General features: G+C 37.2%; 1 long non-coding RNA gene across 1 annotated transcript; it reads left to right on the plus strand.

Annotated features, from left to right (window-relative positions):
* The first annotated feature begins 1,956 nt into the window (after nt 1-1,956).
* On the plus strand, nt 1,957-4,085 carry LOC138927442 (uncharacterized). The gene is made up of 4 exons (XR_011443935.1): nt 1,957-2,066; nt 2,126-3,068; nt 3,131-3,624; nt 3,674-4,085. It is a non-coding gene; the product is annotated as an uncharacterized lncRNA (long non-coding RNA).
* Nucleotides 4,086-11,429: the final 7,344 nt, after the last annotated feature.

Here is an 11,429-nt window from a genome sequence, read left to right on the forward strand (position 1 = left end):
ACATAAACAAACTTGAAATTAAACTTAATTAAACCAAATTAATACGTCTTTGTAATTTGGTGCGAATTAAGGTCATTAAAAAATCTAAATGACCAAACAGATATTTTGAGAAGCTTGACCTGATAAACCTTTGACCCATGCTGATTAACCTGATACTTTTTCATAGGTCATAGCAGTTGCCTTGGTTGCTAAATCCCTGAAATCTGTAAGCCTTCGAGAAAAAGGTGCCCTTTTGGGCCCTAACATAAAAAGGGCGTACTCCTAAGCGTACATAAACTCCGTGACTACCATCCGCTCTGCTCTCTGTATACCCGATTTTTTTTAAATCACCACAAATCATCCTGATGGAACACTTCCACAACACGCACATTGAGCTTGTACCACACTTATACCACAGCGAAGATGTCATCAACAAAACCGTGAGACTTCTAGAGTCTGTTTTGGTCTCAGCGGCTATAATCGCACGAATGCAGAAATTGATCAGCTAGTCCTGGACAAGCATCAGGACTTGGGTATTTATTACAACATTTAAAACATAACATTACATTTCCGATCAATCTGTTATATGGCAGCTATAGAATATAGTCGTCCGATCCCGGTCGTTCCGACTTATATACGGCGTGCAAAGGAAAGAAGGATGTGTTCCAAGTTTCAAGTCGATAGCTTAAAAGCCGAGTGACCAGTTCTCATAGAAACAAATAGACAGACGGACAGAAAGTTTACATTTAAAACTCATTCTAAACAAGAAAGGAAAGCTAACTTCGGGCGGAGCCGAAGTTGATGTACCTTTGGTGTTAAAACCGTATATATATCGCAAACATCGGATATAGTTGGCCATTCTTATGAGAATATGATAATATAACCCAATTTATTATAATAAAAAATCTAAAAAAAAAGTACCAAACTTCTATCTTCAAAAATATTAAAGTTGGTAGTTCTAACAAAAACCATTTCCGATCGTTCCGTTATATGGCAGCTATAAGATATAGTCGTTATGAAATTTGGCGTGTCGTAACATTTTGTTAAAAATAGCTCTCGTATAAAATTTGAACTATCTAACTCCAAAAACACCAAATTTACGGCCTTGCCGATCAATCAGTTATATGGCAGCTTTAGCATAAAATCGGACGGTCCCGGTCGTTCTGACTTATATACTGCGTGCAAAGGAAAGAAGGGTGTGTGCCAAGTTTCAAGTCGATAACTTAAAGTTCGCATAGAAACAGACAGACAGACGGACAGTCGGACATGCTCATATCAGCTCAGGAGGTGATCCTGATCAAGAATATATATACTTTATAGGGTCGGAGATGTCTCCTTCACTGGGTTGCACACTTTTGACCCAAATTATAATTCCCTCTGCAAGGGTAAAAAAAAGAAAATTGTCTTCAAAGATGGCCCAAGGACGGCTATAGTCGACTATATTATACCTATTACCCAGTTATACTTTCACCAACAGTTAAGCTAACCTTTAAAGGATTAACTGTAAGGATTCTTAGCAACAAATTTTTGTTGGGTAGTTTTGCGCTTGGGCTAAACAAAAGAACAAACATACGGTAATACTACCGATTCAGTAGGGATCGGTATATAACTGCTCTAAAAACTATCCAATTTGGCTGTTTTTGATTTGTAGGTGCAAATCTCCATGCCAAATCCTAAAGCATTATCTCTTACAGTCACTGGAATGAATTTTTGAACATTTTCCTTTATATGAATTTTTAGTTGCAACTCAGTCTTAAAGCTATATATAGATTTCATATTTTGAACACTTCAATATGACGGTTTTAATTTTTTTAATCTTCAAACAAAATTGTTTGAAGACCAATCTTTCAAACGAAATTGTTCTAGGATAAGTGTGCTGATTATATTATATTTTGATACAAAAAACTGCCACATACCTATTTTTACATAGACTTCAGTTCCTCTAAAGTATGATTTTCCTTCTTATTACTATTTATTTTTAGGGTGGATTAGTGAACAAAACTGGGATAACATTACTGAATTGGATAAAGTGGCAGGCTTCCATGGAATAATAGATTCTTTTGAACAAAACTTCAAAGCTTGGAATGGTAATGACTATAATTAAGCACAATAATTAGGAACATTTTTATAAACATTATAATTTTAGCGTGGTATGCCACAACTTTTCCTGAGCAAGAAGACCTGGTTGGAGAATGGAATGATAAACTGACAGATTTTCAAAAGATATGCGTCTTACGTTCATTGCGGCCCGATAGAATTACTTTTTGCATGACACAATTTATTATAACTAAACTAGGGCCACGATATGTTGACCCACCAGTTCTGGATCTTAAAGCTACTTTTGAGGAATCAGTTTCTCAAACTCCACTTATATTTGTGTTGTCTCCAGGAGTTGACCCAGCACAATCTCTTATAACTTTATCTGAATCTGTTAAGATGGCGCAGAGAATGTTCTCCCTTAGCTTGGGACAAGGACAAGCTCCTGTTGCAACTAAGCTTATTATGGATGGAATAAGAGACGGTAATTGGGTGTTTCTTGCAAATTGTCATTTGTCTTTAAGTTGGATGCCTACACTTGACAAGATGATAACGACCATGCAATCCATGAAGTTACATAAAAAATTTCGACTTTGGTTGAGCTCTAGCCCTCACCCCGACTTTCCCATATCAATATTGCAAACAAGCATTAAGATGACTACTGAACCTCCGCGTGGAATAAAAGCAAATATGAAGCGTCTTTACAATAATATAAATGAACAAAATATGGAAACATGTAATGATCCAAGCAAGTACAAAAAATTACTTTTTGCGCTATGTTTCTTTCATACCATATTACTTGAACGAAAGAAGTTCTTACAGCTTGGATGGAATGTAATTTATAGTTTTAATGATTCAGATTTTGAAGTTTCTGAGGTACTACTTCTTTTATATTTGAATGAGTATGAAGAAACTCCATGGGGGGCTCTTAAATATTTAATAGCTGGAGTAAATTATGGGGGACATGTAACCGATGATTGGGATAGGCGTCTTTTAATAACTTATATTAACCAGTTTTACTGTGACCAAGCATTACAGTCAAGAAAATTTCGGTAAAAAAAAAAACTAGAGATTGTTATTTAGAACTGTAATACATTTTTTTATATTCTAACAGATTGTCATCACTCCCAAATTATTTTATACCTGATGACGGTGATGTACAGACTTATTTAGATCAAATACAAATGTTTCCAAATTTTGATAAGCCTGAAGCTTTTGGGCAGCATTCTAATGCCGATATTGCCTCACTTATAGGTGAGACCCGAATGCTTTTTGAGACCCTTTTATCTATGCAAGTACAAACAACAAATTCAGGAGGAAGTGAAAATTCGGAGACAAAAGTATCTGATTTAGCAAAAGAGATATTGGTTAATACCCCAGATGAAATCAATTATGAACAAACAGCAAAAATAATTGGAATCAATCGAACTCCCTTAGAGGTTGTATTGCTTCAAGAAATTGAGAGGTACAATAAACTTATTGGAGAAATGTGTACCCATTTGCGCGACTTACGCCGAGGAATCCAGGGATTAGTTGTTATGAGCTCAGATTTAGAGGATATATTTTTGGCAGTCTCTGAGGGTCGAGTTCCTTTGCAGTGGTTAAAAGGTATATATTGAAATAACAAAATAGGTATTCAATAATTTTTGTTTTTTAGCATATAATTCTTTAAAGCCCTTAGCAGCATGGGCCCGAGACTTAACACATAGAGTTGCACATTTTAGCACTTGGGCAAAAACACTGCGCCCTCCGACATTATTTTGGTTAGCTGCTTATACATTTCCAACAGGATTTGTAACAGCAGTACTACAAACTTCAGCGCGATCTACTAAAACACCTATCGATGAATTGTCTTGGGAATTCTTTGTATTCGTTGAAGAAGATGCAGCTGCAGCTCGTATAATTAGAGAAGGAGGCGGTGTCTACATACGGAGTCTATTTTTAGAAGGTGCAATATGGCTTCGAAAAAATCAATGCCTTCAAGACCCTCTTCCAATGGAGCTTATTTGCCCTCTTCCTGTAATTCATTTTAAGCCTGTTGAAAACTTGAAAAAACGATCTTTTGGAGTTTACCATTCATAATCGCTGTGGATTTGAGATCAGGTGTGGAGAAAGCTGACTATTGGATAAAGCGTAGTATGGCGCTTTTATTGAGTTTAGCTAACTAACGCATCGATTTCTAATAACTAAATTTTATTAAATCAAATTTTCAATAAAATGGTAAAAAAAATTATTTAGAATATAATCATTGGCTTAATATACCCTTGCAGAGGGTATTATTATTTTGTCTAATAGTGTGCCACCACTAACCATACAGCATATAGACAACCCATTTCATACAACGAAATTGGACGCACAAATTTCTTGCGACAGGCCCCAGAAGGCCCCAGAGCGAAATATTACTCTCTTTCTTACGCTCACCGTTCGGTTATCTTACGCTTATATTATCAATGAATGCTTTCTGTTTCTCAGTCGCTGAAAGGAGCGCGACGAAAAAGGTTGGTCTGCACTTGGATTGTTCTTGTGTGCGTCTTTCTTCATTGTTCTTGGGGGCATGTGTGCGTGTGATTTCGTATCAAACCAGCGCACAAAATTTTGATTTTTCTAACTTTTCAGGCTGTCTACCCTAACAAAATTCGGGTATTCATTATTTGGTGAAATGACAAAAGAAATAATTTGTTATAATCAGAGCTCCCGAATTATGATCAACCAATATTTTCATTGCTGTCTACTCAGGAAAAAGACAGAGAAAAACTAAACGGACGCGCTCACTCTCTGAACAGAACAGATATTTTTGCTGCTTTCGTGTTTTCTGTTTTATGCTGTTCGTTGAGAGAGACACACGAAGCGCTCTCACGAAAACAGTTTGTAGGGGACACTGTCGTTTGACGCTCAGCAACTGACCTCAGTCACTGAGCAAATCGAACCAAGTGGAAGCACTAAGTGTCTTTTTTCTTGTTGTTGCGTTAGGCTTTTGTTGTTGCGTCTACATCTCATCGCAGGCAAAGCGTGAAAGAGGAAGGGAGAAAGAGATAGAGCGCTATCATGTGTATGCATTTATATACGCACAATTAAAATAACTATATACATGTGTATATTAGAACATGAAATAATAGACAAATATATAAACTAAAACTTTTTTTTTCAAATTAAGAATAAAGTTTAACAATTAAGAGTGAATTAATATTTTCGGCATTTAAAGATGTGCGCTTCACCTGTGCCAGTTTACTGATATGGTGTGACTTAAATTTTATACCTTGATAAAATTGTTTAATGTCACTATTAAATGGCAAACGTCCAAAAATCATGCTGAAATTTTCTATTTCCATGTAAGTTTTAGAAATTTTGTCATCCACTTTTTCTCCAACGACTTGAGGCACTCTCTGTATATCATCTAAATACGTTGAAAAAAGTGATTTCTCCTCGATATCATCGATACTGCTCGTTTGGGAAGAAACTTCGTTAAGGGACATGGGCTCTGATCTGGAGTGTACTATAACATTTGGCTTGGTAAAAATAAAATTACAAACGTTATTATGGATACAATATTGGCATTTATTAATAGTTATTACATTAATTAGTTAATAAACAAGAACGATTTTATTAGCAAAACACAAAAACAAACATACAAACACAAAAATATGTATCTAGTCGACGAGACCTCTATGTTCTTACCACATTCTTAGTCATATTAAAGTATCTTACTTGATTTAAATTGAAAATACGGAAAATGCTATTTTCTTTAAATTTTGTTTAGCAACCATTTTTTGTTGCTCTGTTAATATTAAATTAATTCGAGGGTCCATATATATGGCGGACAACAAAGCTTCGTTTTCAAGCAACTTACTTTCACGAAGTTGAAGTTGAGCTAATAATTTTTTGGCTAAGTAGTTTTGACTTTTTTCGCATTTTGGCTTAAGCTCCATCCACAATATAAAAAAATCGGTGTATACAAGTTGCTCTTTTTGCAGTGTTAGAGTTGCTTCGTATGTGTCCCTAAAAGCTTCAATATATAGTCTAACCCAGTCCCAGTCAATGTCTATATCAACGGAAGTTTCCGTAATAAGAAATTCCTTTAGCTCAAACAGTTTCACTAACATCATGTAGGTAGAGCTCCACCTCCAGTGTCATCCAGTGTTGGAATGTGCTTCTTGTTCTCCATCAAGATACGTCTGCGTGAAATCAAATTTATTATCATATATAAAATTACATACAAAACAGACAAACCCAGTACCTATATTTTCCGTTTCGCAAGACTTTGCAAATTTGACGGCAATTATTAACTTTTTGACTAATATCGGTTTGCTTGTTAACGTCGTATACGCACAATTGTAGTGTATGTGCTGCACATCGAACAAGTTGAACATTTGGAAACGTCATGGAATTAAGCAATTCCATATACTCTTCACTGTTGTCATCATCATCCAAGCATGTGGCATCATCGTTAAGCAGCTCAATAGCCTTCACCATGTTTTTGCCGTTGTCGGACGTAATACTGACCACAAAGTACATATATAAATTTTCATGATTATTTTCATAAACAAACCTTTACCTAAAAATCTGATCCAGCTCTTTACCATACTCCTGAAGAATATCCACAATTTTATTTTTTATGTAAAGTCCAGTATGCGACTCAAACAGCTGGATCATCCCAAGAGTGTTTACGACGATCTCAGTCTTTAAAAAAGTGGAGTTCATCATTTGTAAATTAATTCCCAAGATGGATTTGTCCAGTCTGGTTGCCACATCAATTTTAAGGGATATGAGTTTCCGTTTCACAGAAGACTTTATATCATTTTTTATGCACTGCTCTTTTATTCGAACATGGTCCATAATATTTCGCGATGTTATTGGTGTCATTTGCAGGGCATTAAAAATTGGGCTTAAAATTTCTCGAAACCCATCGCTGTCTAATAGTAAAAATGGCCTGCCGTTAGTGGTAACAATTTTTACTAATGATTCAATTATTAAGTCTTCATTTGCTTCGTAGGATATTTTTCTTTTTATACCCTTGCAGAGGGTATTATAATTTTGTCCAAAAGTGTGCAACGCAGTGAAGGAGACATCTCCGACCCTATAAAGTATATATATTCTTGATCAGGATCACCTCCTGAGTTGATATGAGCATGTCCGTCTGTCCGTCTGTCCGTCTGTCTGTTTCTACGCAAACTAGTCTCTCAGTTTTAAAGCTATCGACTTGAAACTCTGCACACACCCTTCTTTCCTTTGCACGCAGTATATAAGTCGGAACGGCCCGGATCGGCCGACTATATCCTATAGCTGCCATATAACCGATTGATCGGAAATAGTATAACTTCGGTGTTTTTAGAGTTAGAGAGTTCAAATGAGAGCTATTTTTGGCAAAATAATACGACATGCCAAATTTCGTAAGGATCGGCCGACTATACTATCATTTCCGAGAACTGAACGATCGGAAATGACCCAACTTTCGTGTTTTTGAAGATAGAAAGCTGGAACTTGGTACAGATTATATTTTTGGTCAGTTTATCCGACCTAACAAATTTCATAACGATCGGCCGACTATATCTTGTAGCTGCCATATAACTGAACGATCGGAAGATAGAAGTTTGGGACTTTTTTTAGATTTTGTATTGTAATAAATTGGATTATATATTCATATTCCCATAAGGAGCGGCCAACTATATCCGATGTTTGCGATATATATCCGGTTTTAACTGCAAGGGTATATACACTTCGGCTCCGCCCGAAGTTAGCTTTCCTTTCTTGTTTTTAAATTTTTTTGCGCACCATTCGTTTTTTCATTCTAATTGAACGAGTCAAATATTTCTTTATGTTTTGCCATCAAATGTCGCCTCAAATTGGTTATATGGTGGCCAGATAACTTTGAACCACATGCATTGCATACCGATTGATTTAAATTATTGTCATATTTAAAAAATACTTTGTCATTTATTTGGCGATTCATCACAGCGATTTAAAGTTCAACTACACGCTTTACCGAAAACTAACTGGTTGGTTGAGCAACGAGAGCGTTGATAGAAACCGAAGTTAAAGTGTCTTTTCGATTCTCTTATCAATCGTGCTCGCGGACAACAGTTTTTTTGCTGACTGCCTGAGAAAAGGGACCACTTCTTGCGAGCTCTGGTTATAATATAACAAGACCCAAGATGTTTGTTTGGTCATTGAGGGTTTTCAATGCTGTAAATAAAAAGACGAATTTATATTTAATTTAAAACGTTACAAATGTTTATTCCTGCATGCAGATGAAGCCGGATGATCCGCAGATAGACCAGCTTATGGTGCATGCAAGGACTCAAGTAAATACAGAGAGAGGGCGGCCCGACAAGTCACCTCGAGCTAAAGCTCTCGAAAGTGGAGAGGACGGCCCGACCTAGACATTGCCGACCTAAAACTGTCTATAGAAAGCCCTTTGAGTCGAGCGGCCGAGAGAGAGTCGGCTTGCGATCAACAAAGCTTTTGTACAAACTTAAGCCTAATAAATAAACATAACACTAATAATTACACTAAACATTACATAAACATTATTTAAACATAAACATTAATCGCCGTGCTGCTGCTTGACCCGACATTCCCCCCGCCGTTGGGGCCTGTCCTCTAACTCCATCCGTAAGGGGAAAGGCAGTGCATAATCCGTCCCGCTCGAAGTACTCCATCGCAGCCAGGGATGAGCTCCATAGTTGTGGCCAGTGGTCACATCCAAAACCTACAACGTCCTGCATCGCTGCTCCAGAAACTCCGCCATAATTTATCGCTCAAACATATTTTCTCGCGGCAATGAGCAATCAATGAGAATATGAGCATAAGATAAACGAACGGTGAGCGTAAGTAAGAGAGTAATATTTCGCTCTGGGGCCTTCTGGGGCCTGTCGCAAGAAATTTTTGCGTCCATTTTCGTTGTATGAAATGGGTTGTCTATATGCTGTATGGTTAGTGGTGCAACGCAGTGAAGAATACATCTATAAAGTATAAAGTATAAAGTATTATTATACTTTATATACTATAAAGCAGAGGTCGGCACGGCCTTATCTCGGGGGCAAAGAAAATTTCTCTGCCCGAGCTCTGCCACACACACAGAGTATAAATGTGTGAAACGTCATGCTCACAACCTACTTTCTGCTATTCGTTACTAACACCACTGCTATAAAGTATAAAGTATTATTATAAGTATATTATTATTATTATATATTATTATAAGTATAGACAACCTATAAGGTATACATATTCTGGATCAGGATCACCTCCTGAGTTGATATAAGTCCGACCTTCTCTTTCTACGCAAACTAGTCTTTCAGTTTAAAGGTATCGACCATTCACCATTCTTTTCTTTGCACGCAGTATATATGTATGTCGGAACGACCGGGATCGGCCGACTATATCCCTTAGCTGCCATATAACTGATTGATCGGAAATGACCAGACTTTTGTGGTTTTAGAGTAAGAGAAATCAAATTTTACATGAGAGCAAAAAAATACGACATGCCAAATTTCAAAGGGATCGGTCGACTATATCCTATACCTGCCATATAACTGAACGATCGAATAGGACCCAACTTTCGTGTTTTCGAAGATAGAAAGCTGAAACAAACTTGGGTAAAATAATAACACATTCTATATGGAATGTCAAGCATTTATCACAGGTCATAAAACATTTGACTGGAAACGTCAATTTGAAGTAAGCAATTACATAATGTATATTTGATAATTGCATGTGTAACATATAATAAAGAATCCGTAAATACAGTCGCGTACCAATTATACCAGCATACCAAGCATGGCTTTGCACCCTTCTTTCCTTTGCAAGCAGTATATACGTCAGAACGCGCAGGATATCCTTTAGCTGCCCTATAACTGATTGATCGGCAGGGCCATAACTTTGGTGTTTTTAGAGTTAGAAAGTTCAATTTTACACGAGAGCTATTTTTACACTAGAGCAACTAATACGACCTTCCGAATTTCATAAGGATCGGCCAACTATATCTTATAGCTGCCATTTAACTGAACGATCGCAAGTGGTTTTTGGTAGGAATACCAACTTTGGTATTTTTAAAGATAGAAGTTTGTGTTTTTTTTAGATTTCCGATGTTTGCGATCTATATCTGATTTTAACTGCAAGGGTATATATATCAACTTCGGCTCCGACCGAAGTTAGCTTTCCTTTCGTGTTTTTCTATTAAATCAGGGATGTCCGCACAAATAGTGTGAGTGTAGTGTTCGCTGGAGTTGCCGTTTTAGCATTTTTCCACCCGGGATTGAACTTACAACTACTTAACTCCTTGGCACAACTCTTTGTGATCACTAAATTGAGAGAAAGAGTTATTTGAAGTATTTTTCTTTCAGTAAGAATCTTTTTAGAACACGAAAACATACAATACTTGCAATTGCCAGCCGAAACAATCAAATCTTATATTTTTAACTTAACTAACAGTCATATTGACTGATACGGCCCTAAAAATCGATTGTTCGGTTGGGAGGTCGTTGCGTCTCAGGTGGGATACGCTAGAAACCCGAGTCAATCCCCGAGCGAGAAAATTTGGGTGCGAAGACAGGTTTTCTTTGTATGACTTCTTTTTGTTTCTGGATTTTGTCTTTTACTGCGAGGATGCCCAGATCCCGGTGGATGTTTTCGTTGCGAACATACCAAGGTGCCCCTGTGATAGTTCTCAAGATTTTTGATTGTGCGCGCTGTATGATGTCTATGTTGCTGCTGCTCGCGTTTCCCCACAGCTGGGAGCCATACGTCCAGATTGGCTTAAGGACTGAATTATACAGTAGAAACTTGTAGTCCAAGCACAGTGGCCGTCTATCAAGATGAACGCCAAGGTACGTTACGTCGATAGCTTGAGGGATCTGCATACCGTTTAGAAAAAGCGGAGGGCATGTTTGTCTATTAAGAGTAAACGTTATATGTTTACACTTTTGTTCGTTTATTTTAATGCGCCAATCGGACAGCCACCTTTCCACTATTGTGAGATGATTAGCCAGTTGGGTTGTTGCCTGCGTTGGGCATCTGGAGCGACTAAGGATAGCGGTATCATCGGCGAACGTTGACGTTGTTAGTTGTGCGCTCGTAGGAATATCCGCAGTATACAAAACATATAGACACAAGCCGAGTGCGCTTCCCTGCGGAACTCATGCGTATTTCGGAAGTTAATCTGTTCACTTGTTCGATGGTTCCATGGTTTCTTCGGAAGCCAAATTGGTGTGCCGGGATAATATTGCAAGCTTACAGATGTGGTACTATGCGAGTTAAAAAGCATTTTGCAAATAATTTAGACAAATAAGATAGTCTGTATTATTGGTCTGTATGATGACGGAATTGTGTGGTCTTTTTCAGGCTTCGGTATCATTATAATGATAGATTTCTTCCACTTTTTTGGGAAATAGCCAAGATTAATGATTCCATTAAATAGT

This window comes from Drosophila bipectinata, unplaced genomic scaffold, assembly GCF_030179905.1.
Source record: "Drosophila bipectinata strain 14024-0381.07 unplaced genomic scaffold, DbipHiC1v2 scaffold_250, whole genome shotgun sequence".
NCBI lineage: Eukaryota > Metazoa > Arthropoda > Insecta > Diptera > Drosophilidae > Drosophila > Drosophila bipectinata.